The 7,642-nt window shown below is 40.8% G+C and overlaps 1 long non-coding RNA gene across 1 annotated transcript; it reads right to left on the reverse strand.

Moving 5' to 3' along the window:
- Positions 1-301: 301 nt before the first annotated feature.
- On the reverse strand, positions 302-5,633 carry LOC310682667. Its single transcript, XR_014514088.1, has 2 exons — positions 4,588-5,633; positions 302-752 (listed from the first exon to the last, which is right to left on the reverse strand). It is a non-coding gene; the product is annotated as an uncharacterized lncRNA (long non-coding RNA).
- Between the last annotated feature and the right edge of the window lie 2,009 nt (positions 5,634-7,642).

The following is a 7,642-nucleotide window of genomic DNA, read 5'->3' on the forward strand; positions in this document are numbered from 1 at the left end:
TAGAGTCTGAAGTTACCTAACTGTACCACTGGTCATGGCTGAAGGATGACTAGCTTTCCTTTGGATTGCGGCTCTAGATAGCTGGTTACCTACAACAGGTCCCGTCCTTGTTACCCAGAAGTAATCCTGCTTGTTCAATGGGGCTTATTCCTAAGCAAGTGTGTGTACAGGATTGCATTCCTAGTACAGAAGAAGGGCTTCCCCATTGCTGAGTATGGAAAAGGATGTAACTTTACATTTGCAGATCTCTCATCACTCTCTTTTGTACACACAGCTTTTTTTAAAGACTCATACAAATATATTTAGTGTTCATTATTTTTTTTACTTTTATTTTATTGGCTCTTGTGGCAGTATATAACAATAAATAAGTTAAAGAGAGGAATGCAAATAATAAAAACCGATGTAAAAACAAAATAGTGGAAAATAAAATAAGCCAAACAGTCCTCAACAATCAGAAGCAATTTTTAGCCAGCAGAACACAAAAATTCTCATCAAATAGAATAACCTCTGGAGGAGGGCTGGGGGAGTAGCTGCTACTGCAGGTTCTTGACCTGTTTAAATAGTTTCACTTATTTCACTTGAGAACTCTGCAAGCTTGTAGTATTAGCCTTTAAGGATGGGATTACTGTGTGGGTAAGTTTGGCTTGGGAGAGAGACAAATGGATGAACTGGATGTTCCAACCCTGGAGAAAAGTGATAGTGACACAGTGATTTGGCTTCCTGGGAACTTGGAACCACTGATCAACTCCATACTACAAACAAATGTAGAAGTGACAACGTGAGACTTGCAGGAAAAGCGATGCAGTTAAAAATCATTACAATTAATAATAATAATAATAAAAATAAATTTTATTTATACCCCGCCCTCCCCAGCCAAAGCTGGGCTCAGGGCGGCTAACAACAATCAAAATAATCCAACATTCTAAAAACCTTTCATTATAAAAATTAATTAAAATCAAATTGATGGCAACCATTAAGCAAGATTCTGTGCAGATTGCCAGAGGAGGGGGTCAGGCTGTGCCCTGACCAAAGGCCTGGTGGAACAGCTCTGTCTTACAGGCCCTGTGGAAAAATTCAGGTCCCGCAGGGCCCTAGTCTCTTGTGACAGAGCATTCCACCAGATTGGAGCCACAGCCGAGAAAGCCCTGGCTCTAGTTGAGGCCAGCCTAACCTCTCTGAGGCCTGGGACCTTCAGGATGTTTTTATTTGCAGACCGTAGGTTTGCAAATTGTGCACAACATATCAACATTATCAACAAGACCCACAAAACTATTTTGTGAACCTATGGAACGTATCAGCCTTGTGCAGTCAGGCTTTCAGCCTCATGTACTATATATTTTGGAAATTTATTTGTCTTTTTGTCTGTCCTATATATACTTAAGGCACCATAAGCAAAGTGTGCATTATGGTTCCTGATATCAAGGAGAAAGTTTTTTGTCTGTTTGGTTACAACTGGACACAATTTTGAATCAAGATGGCAGACTGAACATTTTAAAATTACATTGAAATGTTACACTGATTTCAAAATAACACTGATCCCCCCCCTTTCTTATAATTCCTGAGCATCTACAGGTAGTTTTAGCTAGTAAAACCATACATGATCTGTGTATGTCATCACTACATTGATAAATTGTTCTTATGCCAACATTTCCTTTAGGCAACTGACAAGAGGGCCTTCCATGAAAACATGAATTTAGAGAAAAGTATCATTTTGCCTAACGTTAACAGATTTTACAAACTTTAAAAAAAATCAGAATCTGTGTTGTTCAGAATTGTCTTGTTTGCTTTGTAACATCATGAATACTTGGAGCATGAGAAAGAAGTCTTTTCTTGTCTGGGCCATAGCAGCAGATTTATAGTTGTTCCTCATCCCTTACGAATAAGTCGTTATTAAATTACGCAGGCCCATAGGAGCCCCGCAGTACACGCCTATATATGTCTACTCAGAAGTAATTTATAACTCAATTTCAAGGGGGCTTATTCTCTACTAAGTGGGTCTAGGATTGCAGCCTTAGGCATTTTGGCAAAGTGAAATAAATTCCCCCCTTGCATCAGATTCTGGAGCTCTTTTGCTGGGCCACCCTTCCCCATCCATTGCTATCTGTCAAAAGCTTGTCAAGCCCCTTCACTATCTTTATGCTCAGAGTCTCCCAGAAAGGTTACCCTGATGAGGTTCCAGCTGGCCCTCAACTGCAGCTCAGCAACATAGAGAATGTAAGTTTCTTTATTTTTTAATGAAGGCTGGGATTCTCTGGATTCTAACAAGAGCCTACGGGATATACAGGAGGGACTCAAGTGCTGCAAGTTGCTTTCCCTAATTAATACAATTTGGGGAGTGGTGCATGAGTATGTAGTCACATATGCTTTCTTAATAATTGCATTTATCTATTTCTTTGAAGGAGCAGCACAGCAGGTATATTATTATTATGTTCTCCTAATTTCAAAACTGAGGCTAAGCGAGATCAATACATGGTCTCAGAAGTACTCCCCATTTAGGATATGAGCCTAAGACTACTTAGTTCATGGCTGAGGCAAGGTTTGAAGTGGAGACTTTTGGGCTTGCAGCTCACACTCTGACCCAGATCTAGACCTTTGACCAAGATCTAGAACTGACTTCTGTATTTATTTTGGGAAGGAGTGGGGGTGGATTTCAAAATAGCTTTGGATGGCACTGGGAGCTCTAATTCTGAAGGGCAACATGGCATACAGCACCGTCAGCTTGCATGTGCCAATATTAGAAACTCGGAGACAGCTCTCTGAAACAGATGGACTTTTTAAATGGATGTCTGCATGCTGAGATAAGGTCAGAAATAATGAGCTGGTTCTGAACGGAGGCTATGAATTAGCAGCTTAAAATGTAGCAAGGCCATTTTCCCCAATGCATCTCAGGTTTGCACACTGTTGTACACACCAGAGAGGGGGCAGGGGTGTCTCTACCTAATGCACGTTACCTGTGTGGTTTCCCCACCCTTGCAACCCCTAATTCCTTTTCACTTCTATTTCAGTGGTTCCCAAACTCCCACTCCCCCACAGATCACTTGAAAATTGCTGAGGGTCTTGATGAACCATGGAAATGATCCCCGCCTGACTGTTACAGCAGTTGTAATTCCATTGCATTCAAATTGTAATACAATAAAATATAAGATATAAACAATACAAATACAATTAAACATAATACATATTTGCTGTGATGGATTTTCCAGCTTTCATTTTCAATCACAAATCCACAGACATGTCAAGTACCACCCAAATAAAGCTCACGGACTAACATACATAGTTATGGAACACCTGACCTATTCCATTTCAGCAAGCCAATAATATACGGGATATTATTTATTTATTTGTGATCGCATCATTCTCCCTTTAAATCTATGTTTGGCAGAACAACCGAAAAAAGTGTGCCAATTTTTGTTCTTGTTGTTAAAGCTGAGTATTATGAGACAATTGGAACCCTGAATAATAACGACATTTATCATTAGTCATGCCTAATAAAATGTAGCTTGGGTTGCTAAAGGGAATATCTTTCCTTTTTTAGGAAATTGGAGGAACAATATGGTTTCAATTTTCTTCGTAAAGGACTTGAACAAAAATACAGAATACTTGTAATTAGGAGATGCGCGGAACAATTATTTTAAAAAAAATGATTAAACATTCCACACTCATAGCAATAAGATTTCTGTTGGTCTGAGATGAGAGGGCAGGATCATGGCGCCAGTCACAAAGCATTGAGCTCCCCAAGCAATTTTGTATATACAGCACTGCATTAACCAGCAGGAGGTTGCAAACTATTGTGATGTGAGCAGCAAGTTAATAGCTTGCACTATAAGATGCACCACAGGGTGGCTCAGTGTGTGGCCAAAGGGGCACATGCGGCCCTTGGTGCTTTTTTTTGGTGGCCCTCAGCAAAATTTGGTGCCCCCCCAGTCCTTGTGCTGCCTTCCCAAAGCTGGGAAAGCGTTACGTAGGCTTTTGGATGGAGGCAAGAGGACTAGAACCTTGTCAGAGCCCTCAAGCCTGCTTCCCAAAGCCTCACTTACTCAGTTTTTGGAAGGCAGCACGAGGGCAGGGGAAGCATCAAATCTTGTCGAGGGCCACAAAAAAGGTATCAAGGTCTGCATGTGTGTTGGACTATGAGCACTGGCTCTTGGCCTAAGCACAATGATCAGCATCCAAAAAGAATGGGTTGAGATGCAAGAGATACAACTAAGTGAAGGTACTCTCTTTGCAAACAAGTGGGCCTTACACCCCTCTTCACCTAGCTGGTAGATAAAGAACAATAGCTGGTGTTGTGGGAGAGCTGAACTAGAAGCAGGCAGAAACTAGAGAGACCAAACCATGCTTGATTTATACTGGGATCCAAAGCCTAATGGGGAAGCAATACCATTTGGGGTGTTAATGCTGTGAGCCCTTTCACCTTAGGTTTAGGTTGTCTATAAGTCTAAATAATCCATATAGTCTAAAGACACCACAGTCTCCACTTTCCCTCATTCCAAGGAAACCAAACCCTGGCTAAGCACTTGAAACCTCTGGAATCTCTCACCACTTGGAGACAGGGGCAGCATGTAACATTAACAATAAAAAGCTTACCAGAAATAACTCTTCTCCAACTTCTAGCTGTGCTGTAACTTTGGAAGTCAGGGGAAGGACACTCTGGCTTGTTTGTTCTTCACAAATGACATGTGGAGACAGCTGTGGATGAAAAAGTCTGGCTAATTAAAAAATAGTATTATAGCTAGAGGGGTTGGGGGATCCACATGTTGCTTGACTCAAACTACATTCATCCCCAGTCAGCATGGCCAATGGTCAGGAGTGATGAGAGGACCCACAATATATGGAGGGCCACGGGATCCCTAGTCTATGTAGTGCACTTCTGAGAAATAGATTCTATAATAAGTTCTTAATAGTAATTATTATTCTCAAAATTTTTCCCTACTCTCTTATATTTTTCCCAGCTCACTTGAAGCTCACTAATTTTTCACTAAGAAAGCTACAAAATATACATTCTTCAAATCTGATAAGTGGCAATGAGAAATGCCCCATTTATTTTTGTACACTTTCGATCAGGTCCCAACAAGTACTCCTGAAAGCCTTTCAGAAAAGAGAAGTCCGATAGATCATCATGCTTAAAACTGCCTTGTGTTCTCAAGGCTGCTTGACTTCTTGTTTATCTTTGGCAATGAACAGGGGGGATCACGCAAAATGAATTCAGTTGGAGCATGACTGTACTCATTTCCAACAAGAAGATGTTTATTATGATTGTCTTCCTTTTTCTGGAGAGATGCGCTGTGTGTGAAAGTGAGGCCTCATGTGACTTGATTTTGAACTTGTTACTAATCTTAGCCAGATGGTCAACTGAGAGAGGTTTGCAAAAAGGTTGATATGTATCATTTGTTTTTATTTAAGAAGCAGGAGATGCCGACCATGAAAGCCAGAAAAAAATATGGCATGAATGTTTAGTTGCTCAAAACTTGAGAATTAACTGTGACAGTTAGAGGCTATAAGTGCTAGAAATTGTGCTAAGGGCATGGAAACTAGCCCTTTCCTAAATTCCAGTAGTCATGATTCTTGTGATTGATCTAATTTGATCTGCCATGTACTGATTCTGCAGTCTTGTTAAATTAAAGAGAGGTTCTTCAGTGGAGTTGTGTTGATTTATATCACAATTGTATGTTGCATTTTCCACATTTTTTTGGCCCAACGAAAGGGAAAAACTCAAAAGGAATGTTGCAAAGAGACACATCCTGGTACAAATGATTGCATCAACTGAAAAGGGATACATACATACATAGCCCTGTTTGGTATTCATACCAATAAACAATCTGGTGTGGCATAGGGGAGACTAAACCCAGCTCTTCTGCCTGAATTAGCTCAGTGTTAGCACATATTCTCTAACAGAAGAAGAAGAGTTTGGATTTGATATCCCACTTTATCACTACCCGAAGGAGTCTCAAAGCAGCTAACATTCTCCTTTCCCTTCCTCCCCCACAACAAACACTCTGTGAGGTGAGTGGGGCTGAGAGACTTCAGAGAAGTGTGACTAGCCCAAGGTCACACAGCAGCTGCATGTGGAGGAGCGGAGACGAGAACCCGGTTCACCAGATTATGAGTCTACCGCTCTTAACCACTACACCACACTACACCACATGTGGACAACCGTAATAACAGAATAAGGGGAGGAGCTATAAACACGGCACCTATCTCCATTGGCCGGTTATTCTTCCACCTAGGAATATGTGAGCATATACTTCCTAACCTGATCAGGCACCAGGGTCCAGAAGGGCAAAGAGAAAACTTTATGCAGAAATAAGCAAAAAAAACCACACAACCCGCCCCCCCCCACCCAAAACTTTTCTGATCTACAGATAGGCTATGTATACACTATACCTTTAAAGTACATCAAGATATTTCCCCACCCCCTTTAAGAATTCTGGGCACTCTAGTTCACCTGTCACATAGTTACAATTCCCAGCAACAAACTACATTGCCCAAAATTCTTTGAGGCATAGGAGCCAACTTCCAGGAGCCAAGGCAGCTCTGCTCTCCCAATAAAATATTTGAGGGAGTTGAGCCCCCCAAAGTTGATGGACATTGCCATTGAAATGGTGTGCATGCACTGTGTCATGTGATCCATTATGTATGGTGAGGGTTACCTGGGCCCCCCAGTGTTTTGTTCAAGTTGGCACCCCTGCTTTGAGGTAAAGAATGTGCTTCAAATGTGCTTTGTGTTGCGTACACAGCAATAAACAGCAGATCAGGCGGCAATGCTGTTTTTCGTGGGGGATCATGTGAACCTTCACAGTCTGAAGGGGCATTGCTGAGGCATGGGTTACCAGCTCAATAGCTGGATCCGATCTGATCTATAGATTATTTATTTATTTAGGACAGCTCATGGTTATACATATATTCCTAATTTACAATACTTACAAGCAACTGCCACTCAGTCACACAGCAGACTAACAAACACAGGGACTAAACCTAGCAACAAGCCTACATGCTAACTCTGTCCTCATATGTACCCAGACAACTCTGCTACAGGATCTAGTAATATCTGATACAACACTGTTTATTCACTTTCAGATGGAATGCATGCTATCACCTGCTAGCCTGCATTAAACAGAATAAAAAGATACAAGTCAAAAGAGTAAGACACAAATCTCACAATGTAAATGGTAATATCAAGAAAGCATGGTGAGATGATTTCAGCATCCCAGTACACACCAAAACTGACCTGAAAGCTGCCATTTTTTTAAAAAAAGGATTTTCAGAGGGAGATTCTAGTATGGAATGACTGGATTTAAATGTATTAAGTACTTTGGCAAAATATTAACAATATTTATTTAAGAGTATTATTATTATTATTATTATTATTATTATTATTATTATTATTAATATATCCAGCCTTCCATCCAAGGAGCTGAAAGTGGTGTACAGTACATGCTTCTCCCCATTTTCTCTTCACAACAGCCCTGTGAAGTAGGTTATTCTTGCCTAATACCATCATGTGGTGGTAGTGGGATTTATTTGGCAAACAGTGGATCCTGGGCTGGCTCAGCCACACCCACTCCCTAAGTCTAGAAACCCCTGTATTCATATCAACTTAGCTTTGTAGCCAATTGAAACAAACAGCCCATAAGTTATATAA

The sequence above is a fragment of the Podarcis tiliguerta genome, assembly GCF_965153285.1.
Source record: "Podarcis tiliguerta genome assembly, chromosome: 7".
In the NCBI taxonomy this organism is placed as follows: domain Eukaryota; kingdom Metazoa; phylum Chordata; class Lepidosauria; order Squamata; family Lacertidae; genus Podarcis; species Podarcis tiliguerta.